Source organism: Erinaceus europaeus, chromosome 17 (assembly GCF_950295315.1).
Source record: "Erinaceus europaeus chromosome 17, mEriEur2.1, whole genome shotgun sequence".
Lineage (NCBI taxonomy): Eukaryota > Metazoa > Chordata > Mammalia > Eulipotyphla > Erinaceidae > Erinaceus > Erinaceus europaeus.
In genome coordinates this window covers 75,818,995-75,831,121 of record NC_080178.1, presented here as the reverse complement: position 1 = coordinate 75,831,121, position 12,127 = coordinate 75,818,995, and the positions used below count along the sequence as shown (strand labels likewise).

Below are 12,127 nucleotides of genomic sequence, written 5' to 3'. Positions count from 1 at the left end.
CTGGTGGGAATGTCAATTGGTCCAACCTCTGTGGAGAATAGTCTGGAGAACTCTCAGAAGGCTAGAAATGGACCTACCCTATGATCCTGCAATTCCTCTCCTGGGGATATATCCTAAGGAACCCAACACACCCATCCAAAAAGATCTGTGTACACATATGTTCTTGGCAGCACAATGTGTAATAGCCAAAACCTGGAGCAACCCAGGTGTCCAACAACAGATGAGTGGCTGAGCAAGTTGTGGTGTATATATACACAATGGAATACTACTCAGCTGTTAAAAGTGGTGAGTGACTTCACCGTTTTCAGCCGATCTTGGATGGACCTTGAAAAAAATCATGTTGAGTGAAATAAGTCAGAAACAGAAGGATGAATATGGGATGATCTCACTGTCAGGCAGAAGTTGAAAAACAAGATCAGAAAAGAAAACACAAGTAAAACCTGAAATGGAATTGGCATATCGCACCAAAGTAAAAGACTCTGGGGTGGGTGGGTGGGGAGAATACAGGTCCAAGAAGGATTCAGAGGACCTAGTGGGGGTTGTATTGTTATATGGGAAACTGGGGAATGTTATGCACGTACAAACTATTGTACTTACTGTTGAATGTAAAACATTAATTCCCCAATAAAAAAAATAGTACTAAAAAAAAAGAAAGAAATTATAATAAAATGACACAATAGTGGAGTGGGACCAAAAAAAAGTCATTAAACAAATGTCAACAAAAACTGTTTTTCCATAATTGTAGGAGATCCATATGTGTCCATCACACTGAGCTGGCCGTAACCACCCCTGCTTCCAGAAGCTCTGGTCACCCACACCTGGACCTACACCCATCCTGTCATGAAGGCATCTTTCTGAGCAGCCACATCCCTGATAGCTTTCCCTAAGTTCTGCATCCCATCAGCCCCTGCCTTGATGACTGGGTATTCTTATCACCTCCCCCCTCCTCCTCCTTTTTCTTCTTCATGATTTAATAATGTTTGACAAGATGGTGGGATAAGAGGGTTAAAATTCCATACAGTTCCCACCACCAGAGTTCCGTATCCCATCCCCTCCATTGGAGGCTTCTCTATTTATCCCTCTGGGAGTATGGCCTAAAGATCTTTATGGGGTACATAAGGTGGGAGTTTTGGCATCTGTCATTGCTTCTCCACTGGACATGGGTGTTGGCAGGTAGATCCATACCTCCAGCCTGTTTCTGTCTTTCCCTAGTGGGGCAGGGCTCTGTGGAGGGGAGGTTCCAGAGCACGTTGGTGAGGGAAATCAGGTTTTATCATGGAAGTCAGGTTGGCTTCAGGGTAGCATCTGCAACTTGATGGCTAGAAAGCATTAAGATCTAAAGCAGAACAAATTGTTTAATAATCGGGCACTTAAAGGTAAGAAAAGAGCAGATGAAATTTGGGGTCTTCATGTTGGAAGAAGCTAGGAAGTCTATGTTCAGTATATTCCAAGGGGCCTATGACTTTGCTAATTCTTGCCTATTGGTTGGTAATTCTAACAGCATTGCAAAACTGGTGGTAAGTGGGCCCTGGATTTAAGAACCACTCCAAGTGAACGAGGCCTTCAGGAGACATTCAGTTTTTTTTAAGAGACAATTATTTTTATTGTTGTACTTATTACTGTTACTATTGATGTCATTGTTGTTCGATAGAACAGAGAGAAATGTAGAGAGGAGGGGGAGATGGAGAGAGGAGGGGAAGACAGAGAGAAGGAGAGAAAGATAGACACCTGCAGACCTGCTTCACCACTTGTGAAGCAACTCTCTTGCAGATGGGGAGCTGGGGGTTTGAACCGAGATCCTTACACTGGTCCTTGTGCTTTGCACCACCTGAGCTTAACCCGCTGAACTACTACTGCATGACTCTCCGAGACACTCAGTTTTAACTCCTCAAAGAAGAGAAGAGCATTGATCCTCTATGCAAATTTTTCTTTCTAGGGATTGAGAGTTCACTACCCCAATCCATCCTGGGTCTGGACAGCTTCCAGAAAGACAGAACAATGAAACAGGCCTATTGTAGAAACCTCATAGGAAACCAAGTGCAAAGCATGCCTTTGACTCCAGAGGAGAGAGGCTGCTACCACATTCTCTTTGCCCTGCTGAGCCGCAGAGAAGATGACAGGAAGCCGAGAAGGGAGTTGGGTGTTGGCAGCCAACAATCATCACTTTTGACTTGAGAAGCAAACAGTTGCAAAATGATTTGTCTAACGAGAAGCAGCTATGCCTTTGGCTTTGATTGCTCTTAATTATCTTAATGAGAAATATCTATAAAGCGAACCAGGAGGAAGTGAGATTTTTATTGTCTCTCCTTCTTTTCTTTCTCATAATGACAACAGAAGCCATAACGAAGAGGAAAAAGAGCTTTCTTGTGGGCGACGGACTGATTTGCCACAAGAAGAGGCTGGCTGAGTCCCAGCTCCCTGGGAAGGAACTCGCGAGCAAATGAGGCGGCCAGGGAACAATAAAACTCATGAGGGAGGATGTGTCTCTTCAGAGCGAAAACAGGAGCAGCTGAAGGAACAGAGAGCTCCTGATGAAATCAAGATTTGTGTATGGCTGAGGCCCAGGGCCTCTGGACAAGGAGAAAGGGAGACTTGGTGAAAGGATCTTCCCTACGCAGAAGATTCCTGGGAAGCCTATAGACACCATGCAATCGCTGCGTGCCCTCATAGAGCAACCACCACACCGGGAGAGCTAATGGTAGCTCTGGCAACGTGAAGCCCAGGAAGTAAGAGTGAGGAGTGTCTAGCCCTGCATAGACTCTTCTGCCAGGAGTTGGTGTGGCCAAGGCTACCCTTGGCTCTGACTTTGTGGGCACAGTTGCTTGTTTCTCTGGTGCCTGTGGGTTCTCACCTCCCTGACTTCTCTTAGGTCCTATCCCAGAATAAGGTCAAGCTCATAAATCAGCCCCTACAGGTCTAGGAGGAAATGTCTGGCTTGCAGACCCAGCCTAGTCCTTGCTGGATTTGTTGTGAATCTCACATAATGGGACATTCTGAGCCAAAGAAATCAAATTACTGTCTAATGGTTTCATGGACTTGAAGAACATTGGGACAGAAAGGAACCTTTGAAGTAATTCATTTGCTTGGTCAATGAACAGTTGAGAAAGCAGAAACACAGGCAGAAGGAATGATTATATGTCAACTATACCGCCCAAGACACCTATAACTAAAAAGAAATTAGTTATCTGAGTGGTCCCATGGACTTAGCTTGTCCATGGTAACAACACCTGGGATTCCTCCCACTATGCCTTTTTCTGCCTAAGGCATCCTGTCTTGGGGACATATCACAAAGGGTGGCCTTTAGTGATGCTTCAGTCAATAGCAGGTAAGAAAAACTATACTGGTGGCATTACATTCTTTTTTTTGCCTCCAGGGTTATCACCGGAGCTCAGTGCCTGCACCAGGAATCCGCTGATCCTGGAGGCTCTTTATTCTCCCTTTTGCTGCCCTTGTTGTTTTATCTTTGTTACGGTTATTATTATTGTTGTTATTGATGTCGTTGTTGTTGGATGGACAGAGAGAAATCAAGAGAGGAAGGGAAGATGGGTGGGAGGAGAAAGACAGACACCTGCAGACCTGCTTCACCAATTGTGAGGCAGCCCCCTGCAAGTGGGGAACCGGGGGCTGGAACCGGGATCCTTACGCCCGTCCTTAGGCTCTGTGCCATGTACACTTAACCCACTGCGCTACCATCTGACCCCCTACATTTTTTTAAAATTATCTTTATTTATTTATTGGATAGAGACAGCCAGAAATTGAGAGGGAAGAGGAAGATAGGGAGAGAGACAGAGAGAAACCTTTAGCCTTTACCACTTATGAAGTTTTCCCCCTGCAGGTGGTGACTGGGAGCTTGAACCCAGATCCTTATGCACTGTAACATGTGCGCTCAACCAGGTGTGACACCACCCGCCCCCCCTCTTTTTTGTTTTATCACCAGAGCTTCACCACTGTTGGGTAACTTTTTCAGATAGAGAGAGGCAGAGAGAAAGAGAGAGAGAGGGGGAGAGAGAGAGAGAGAGAGAGAAGAGACGAGACGGGACGAGACGGGACGGGACGGGACGGGACGGGACGGGACGGGACGGGACGGGACGGGACGGGAAGGGAAGGGAAGGGAAGGGAAGTGAAGGGAAGGGAAGGGAAGGGAAGGGAAGGAACGGGAAGGAACGGGAAGGAACGGGAAGGAACGGGAAGGATAGGAGACCACAGCACTAGAGCTTACCCCAGTGCAGTGGGGCCTGGGCTCAAAGTTGCCTCACACACATGGCAAAGCACACACTATCCCAGAGAGCTACGTAGCTGAACTTGCTTTTAAGTTTTGTTTAATGTGCTTTGTGCCAATGTCGATAAATGAAATATTTTTGAACAGTAAAGATCTATAAAGTAAATAAATTCATAAATTGTTTAGCTGTCGATGACTTTTTGTTAGAACTCGATCTTGTCTGTGTACACAAATGAACACACACACACCCATCCCTCTAGCCTTGAAATACTCATAGACGTCATTTCAATCCTTTCAACACTATTGCAATGTAGAGATTATAATTGGCTTTTACAGTTGAGGAAACCAGATTTCAGAGACGTGAAATAGGGAACGAAGCTAAGTGAAGGGTGTGGTGGGCATACTTTGAGAAGTTTCAGAAAGCTGGTATTTTCTGGAAACACTGCTTTGGTGTACAGATTATTTTAGTGTGAAAAGGCAGGCGAAGCACCTGAGGAGATATCCAGACAGGAAGAGATAACAAGCCTTGAGTAGGAAGTGGGAAAAGGAGAACTTTGGAATGCTGTTTGTGGAGGAGTGAGTCGGTAGGATCACTCTTAAGGAGTACAGAGGGTCCTCAGTTTGAAGTGTTACTACCATGTAACCCAGTAATTCATGTCTGAATATTAACTCAAAGGATTTGAAGTCAGTATCATAGCTATACTTCCATGTTCATTGGCACATTGTTTAAAATAAAGTTTGGGCAGAAAGTAAATAAAAATGCAGGACTACTGCAGGCCCAGATTTTCCTCCTAAGCTAAACCATCATTTCTCCCTCATTTATCCAAATGAGTCTCATTTTAACAAGTCACCTGCAGAAAGAGGAGATTGTTAGTTTCCTTTTCCCTGTCTGTCACTCCCAGACCCCCTCCCTCCTCTTGAATTCCTTGAAGGTGTTTTGGACTGTAAATATGCTTACTTGCTTCACTCCATACCCCTCCATCCATTAGTTAGTATTAAAATTGGATATTTGCTTTTGTTGATCTAACATTGTGTGGATTATTCCTTCAGTCTGAGAAGAAGGAGAGAGGTAGGTGGTTGTCTCACAGCTCGCAATCCCAGCTGACTGCTGTTCAAACCTCTGGCCTGAAGTCAGGCTCTGTGCTCCAAGACAGACTATTCATATCACTGAGTAGCTTCTCATGAGAGAGAGAGAGAAAGCTTTAAATTCCTGAAACTACATTGGACATATATAGAGATAGATAGATAGATAGATAGAGAGAGAGAGAGAGAGAGAGAGAGAGAGAAATAAATGTTTAGTATGTGGATTAAGAATCTGATGGCAGCTTGAAAGAGCACATGGTAAGATGAACACTAAGAGTAGGAAAATTGCAGAAGAAATACACATTCATATTTAATGGGATTTTACTTTCTTTTTTTGTTTTTATAAACCACCAACTTGCAACAATTAGGTTATAGTTCTAGACAGCTGGGAGAAGGATGTTTTGAATTAACAAGTTAATTGTCAGATTTCTTTGTGAAGCATTTTATTATGGGGTGCAGTTGGAGAGAATCAGTCCCAGGAGAGACCCATTCACTGTTAATTTCATTCTGCTGAACAGATGACTTGCCTCAAAGCATTCCGTCTGCCTTCTCCCCCCCCCCCCCCTGCCCCGGGCACTCAGCACTCAGCACTCCAGTTATGCTTCCTTGGGTCACCAGGACTCTGCGCAGAATGGGAGGACTGAGGGACACCTCAAAGAATAGCTTTCAAGAGCCATGGTCTTTGCAGGGATCTCTCTTCAATCACCATCACCAACCAACACCACCACACGCACACAACCACCACCACCACCAGCAACTCTTACCTAGCTCTTCACAAGTCCCGGGATGTCAGGTGAAATTCCAAACTATTTCTGACTTTCAATCTCCTCGTCGTGTACTCTTTCAAGAAATGAGAGGAGATTATGATCGAAAGTGCCTCATACGGATTCTGACTCCAAGTAGATATGCCCTCCTCCCCCAGAATGGTACTATTCCAGTTCCCCTTCCCTTCACCGTTGGAAACTCACAACAGAGGAAAACTAGACTTTCGTTCACGTCTTTGCACTCCTGTTTGCCCTAACTATAAAAGTAAATCTTCCTTCAGATACTGACGACCAGCTGAAGAAACAGAAACAGTTGTGAATTGTTCAGCTCTTTCTTGTGGGGTCTCATTTGCTATTCCTGTGTCCTGGTCTCCATGATCTGCATGTGTTCTGCTGTGCTGTTGCCCCCAGTGCCACCCTCTTAACTAACTTGTTGTCAGGTTGTCCGTGAAGGTGATGCAGCTGGTGCTGTCTTTTCTTCTGAACCCTAATCTCACACACATTGGCTGGCCTGTGCTCCTGCCTCCCCTACTCACGGATGACTCCAATAGAGGAGGTTGATTTGCTAATTCAAGTCAGTTGCAAAAGGAGAATCTGAGTGGAAGATGGGTCTCCAGAGGTCCCTATGATGCCCCACATAAAGACAAATAAGATATATTTTTACATAGTCACAGGAGCGATTTCCCCTCTGAAGCCCCATAGAACCACCCTGTCCACTCTGTTTAATAAGTGAAGGCTGAAGGGGGCCAGATGGTAAAGCATCTGGCTAAGCACACACTTTATAGTGTGGAAGGACGCAGGTTCAAGCTCCTGATCCCCACCCCACGTGGAAAGCTTCACAAGAGATGAAGCAGATGTCTTCCTGTCTCTTTTCCTCCCTATCTCCCCTTCCCACTCAGCTTCTCTCTGTCTCTCTCCAATAATAAGTACATTAAAAAAAAAAAAAAAAGGTGAAGGCTGATATTGACTTCTGACGACAGTTTAAGAGGATATAATTTTACCTCTCTAGAAGTTTCTCAGGACATACGAAAATAATGGTGGTGGTGACTGAGCAGTAGCATGACCAGTGAAGGGCACGTAGTAATAGCAAAAGGACCCACGCAAGGATCCAGGTTCGAGCCCTGGCTCCCCACCTGCAGGGGGTCGCTTCACAAGTGGCGAAGCAGGTCTGCAGGTGTCTGTCTTTCTCTCTCCCTCTCTCTGTCTGTCCTATCCAATAAAATGGGGGGGGGGAATGGCCAGCAGGAGCCGTGGATTTGTAGTGCAGGCACCAAGCCCCAGCGATAACCCTGGAGACAAAAAACAAAACAAACAAACAAACAAACAAACAAACAAAAACTGTGGATTTTTTTCTTCCACAGATTCCCCTAAATATCAGGAATTGCTGCTCAGAGAGGTCAATAGTTGGCAAGTTAAAGTGGGTTCCCTCCCCATCCCCAAGTCAGTTATTGACGTATTTGTTAAAAGCTAAGACAGCATTCAAAATCATAAATAAAGAGCAAGGGTTTTAATGTGTAGCCATATGAACAGATAAAAAGGTTTGCCATAAACCGGGGGCAGCTTTCTGAGATTCCAGCAACTCATACTGTAATCACTGATTTATTTATTATCAAAAAATCAAAGATTCCAAATATTTTATGACCTGAAGTCTCTGTGCCAGGCTTTAAAAGTCTCTTGTGTGTAGATTTAAAAGAGAAGGACAGGGAGAAGCAAGGACTTTGGCATCAGCTCAAATCTGTAGGCTCAGCACCAGGCCTGGGAAAGGCAGGCTCACTGTGAGGAAGCAGTGTGCTTCTGATAGCCACTGCCTTGGTTCAAGGAGCACAGGGAGAGAGAACCGAATTCTCTGAGTTCTGTCACAGATCCCGTGGCCTTCTTCTCTCCTCATGCTAAAGTTTAGAGGTGACAGGGTCTTTCAGGGAGCACTTAGGGGGAAGCGGGATGGAGGCTCCTGATCATGAATAGGATTTTGGAGGGCTGCGCTGTGGTGCATCTGTTTAAACACACATAGAACTAGGCACCAGGACCCACACAAGGATCCAGGTTCGAGATCCCTACCTGCAGGGGGGATGCTTCACAAGCAGGTCTGCAGGTGTCTCTCTCTCTCTTTCTTCCTCTCCTCTCTCTGTTCTATCCATTAAAATGGTAAAAGAAAACATTTTTGTAAGCTCAGGGAATTGAACTATCCAACCTTCCTTCAAAACTTGTGGCCTGTGTCACAAAAAGAGACCACTCACCTTGCATTACACAGACATATCTGAATTATAAATGGACATTTGGGCTCAGGAAAATAACCTCAGACTGTCAGAATACCAGCTTGTGTGCTCATTATCCTTGAGACCTTATGTCCGAACCTAATACCACCTATGTCGGAACTATGTCAGTGTTCTGGTCTTTGGTCTATCTTTCTATTTCTGTCTCTCTCTTCCTCTCCTCTCTCATTATCTCCTACCAAATAAAACAATCAAACTAAAAAATGAATTTCAAAATCAAACCAGGCATTTGCAAAGGCTTTCATAGTACATAATGCATTTTGAAACAGACTGAACTCTCTTGTGATTTTGAGGAAGGGAAATAAGATAGAATCTTTGTTGGCTTCAACCTTTAGGCAAAGGCTGAACCCAGAGTGAAGATGGGATGGGTGTATTCCTCTATCAGACAGGGTATAATTTTTTTTTTGGGGGGAGATAGCATAATGGTTGTGCAAACAGACTTTAATGCCCGAGGCTTCCAGGTCCCAGGTTCAGTCCCCCATACCACCATAAGCTAGAGTTGAGCATTTGCAAGTAAAATGAAATAAACATAAAGAATATGCAGTGGGGGTGTTTTTAAGCTATTCCAGAACTATTGGACCCAAAGTCTGATGTGCCAGGATGCTTATTTAATCTTTCTCTTGTTTCTTCTTTAGATATATAGCAATTTGTCATCCCAGAATAAAGTAAGAAATGCCTCACTAAGGACCTAATTTGTTTTGAACCCCTACCCATCAGCCAAAGTATCTATATCTACACATCTATATCTGTATATATCCATAGAGATACAGATATACACTCTTAAAAATTCTAGTCCCGGGAGTTGGGTGGTTGCGCAGCGGGTTAAGCGCACATGGTGCAAAGGGCAAGGACCTATGGAAGCGTAAGGATCCCGGTTCGAGCTCCCAGCTGTCTACCTGCAGGGGAGTCGCTTCACAGGCGGTGAAGCAGGTCTGCAGGTGTCTGTCTTTCTCTCCCCCTCTGTCTTCCCCTTCTCTCTCCATTTCTTTCTGTCCTATCCAACAACAATGACAACAATAATAACTACAACAACAAGGGCAACAAAAGGGAATAAATAAATAAAAATTTTAAAAAGATGTTAAAAAAAAGAAATTCTAAAGAAAAAAAATTCCAGTCCCTTAATATCAAGTCGATACCACCCCACTCCACCCCACCCCAGCCCCCTTTTTTTTTAACCAGTGACAACACCAAGCTATAAAGATTCTCCATGTGATTTCCCCCAGGTCACAGGGCTTGGTCACTAGATGCTGCAAGGTCTTCCCTTCACCAGAGGCCAGTGGTGCCCCACAAAGGCCTGATATCCAGGATGGAACAAGGAAGAGAAGAAGAAAGGACATTAGAAATATCCATACTCCCCAGTTAGCTATAAATGCAAGGGTGGCTCACTTTGCTTAGCTGAGTCTCAATTTTTTTATTTAGAAGACAGGACATACCTTCTCTTACAACTGCTATGATAATCCAAGGAGGTATCACATAACAGCATTCCATACAGGCCTGGTGCTTGCTGATGATGCTCAGTGCAAGAAAATTAGGTCTGATTCAGGGCCCAGGGCACAATTTCAACGAGGAAGTTGGGAGACTCAGGACCCAGTCTGTAACACCCTCAGAAGCCAGCAGTTGGGACTCTGAGCTCTAGTGGGAACTGGGAACTGGTATAACTGGAGAACAGACAGGAAATCTGTCTTGGCATCTTCCCAGCTTGTCAGAGACCACATATCTCACTTTGTGGATGTCCAAAGAAGAACAAATATAAACACTGTCATGTGCAAAATTCTATCACTGTCTTCATGGAGAACTGTAAAAAATATTTTTGTTTTCATTTATCCAGGAATAATACAGTGTCCCCCCCCTACTACAAATAGCTATTTTATTATGACTGCAATCAAAGCTGAAAACAATTTCTCTTCCCCCCCCCCCCCCGCTTTGAGGTTCTCGGAAACAATTTTAATTTTACAATAAAATGAGGCACTCAGGATTTGTGTGTTAGAGACAGAGAGGAGGGTGTGAAGCCAAGGACCCAGGAATCAGAGCTGGGTGGATGTCTGAAGATGTCTGAAGATACAGCACCAGCCTGTGCTGCAGATGGTTTGCAAAGTGTGGGGGGAACCATGGGCGGGGCCTCTTCTCCACAGTTTCTTACCATGCAGAGAGGCAGAGTCTGGCTTCACTTCATCTGGAAGCAGGAAAAGGGAACATGTGCTCATGCAGGAAAAGCCGAGAGATTCAACAGAGCCCAGGACCTGGTGGGAGCTGGAGGACCTCCTCAGAGAGGAAGACGGATCCTTGCCAAAGGGGTGGGATCCCCTCCCCTGATCCACAGCTGTGGGGAGTGGGGAGCTTCACAAGCTGTGAAACAGGTCTGCAGGTGTCTCTCGTTCTCGTTCCTTCTCTATCTCCCTCTCCCCTTTCAATGTCTTTGTGTCCTATCAAATAAAATAGAGAAAAAAGCTACAGGAAGTGGGGACTTGTAGTGCTGGCAGCAGCCCCAGTGATAACCCCGGTGGCAATTAAAAATAAAGAAAAATGGCCAGTGCTGTTTGCTAAGTTCAGATACACAAATTTATTGAAGTCAGCATACAGGATAATCGAAACCAGTAATATGTTTGGTCACCATAGAACAGAGTTCAAATGAGAGAGGTCAAGTTCTACTGGCAAAGATGGAGTACTATTTCCTATAGGTACACTTATTTGTAAGCTGGACTTGTATCCTCTGTTTTGTAGCATAACTCCAAAATTATTATGAAGTCAATGGAAATACATGCTATCTGGAACATAGAATCCTTCATGAATACCCCAAATAGGAGGAACTGTGTGCAGCCCAGCACAGTCATCACCTACCTCCTCCAGGAAAGGTGAGGAGAGGGAGACAGGGATCGGATGAACTGCTTGTCCCCCACTAAAATCAATTTTCTTTTCTCCCTGGGCATTTTCCATTTGTCTCTGAAGTTGGACATGTGACTAAATTCTAACCAGTGGGGTAGGAATGGAAATAATGTTTTGCCACCTTCAAATCTGAGGCACAACTTTGGTTTCTGCCATGTTTGGTGCAGATAGGATGGTCTCTACAAAATAAGTGAGTCTCAATACCAAAAAGAAACAAACAAAAAAACCCATCTTTCTGAAGTTCTACATATGGAGAGCTATCATCACTAACACCTCTTTAGACTTACTGAAGGAATGGGAAATGAAAGTACATTGTTCTGAGTCATTGTACTTTTCTTTGGTTCTATTTGTTATAATGTTTTAGGAATTGTCACATCAAGGAAAGCAATTGTGTAATAAGTACAGCATAGGGATATCTTGCCCCTCTGGAGTTCCATCTCTGCCTATACACATGAATATATACTCTATATCAATACAGGAATATTATTTTACCCTCTAGAGGGCAATTTCTCATGGAAATTTGTTGGGCCAGTGTCACAGGAGAGAGAGATGACCCAGGGACTAAGTTTGTGGCAGCAGGACAATTCAAATCTTTATTCATGAAGAGTGTCCCAGAGTTGGGTGGGAGCACACCTTGTTAAGCCATGTGGCACCAACCGCAAAAAATGGCTGGAGTTCACCTCCCCATCTGCACCCTTGCCCTCCTCCAGGTTTGAACACAGGCAACCACACATTGGGAGTGGCTTGACAAGCCATACATAGTTAGGAGAGGGGTGGAGAAAGGCACCTCCCCAGCAACGGTTGCTAGGATAGCAATAACCTGAGGGGAATTAGTAAGGAGGCTTTTAGTCATTTATAAGACAAAACAGAAGATTCATATGTAGATAATAAAGGGACAGGCCATA

At 44.5% G+C, this 12,127-nt stretch overlaps 1 long non-coding RNA gene across 1 annotated transcript; it reads right to left on the bottom strand.

Moving 5' to 3' along the window:
* Positions 1-1,125: 1,125 nt before the first annotated feature.
* On the bottom strand, positions 1,126-10,183 carry LOC132534092 (uncharacterized). Its single transcript, XR_009545781.1, has 3 exons — positions 9,773-10,183; positions 6,067-6,142; positions 1,126-1,336 (listed from the first exon to the last, which is right to left on the bottom strand). It is a non-coding gene; the product is annotated as an uncharacterized LOC132534092 (long non-coding RNA).
* Between the last annotated feature and the right edge of the window lie 1,944 nt (positions 10,184-12,127).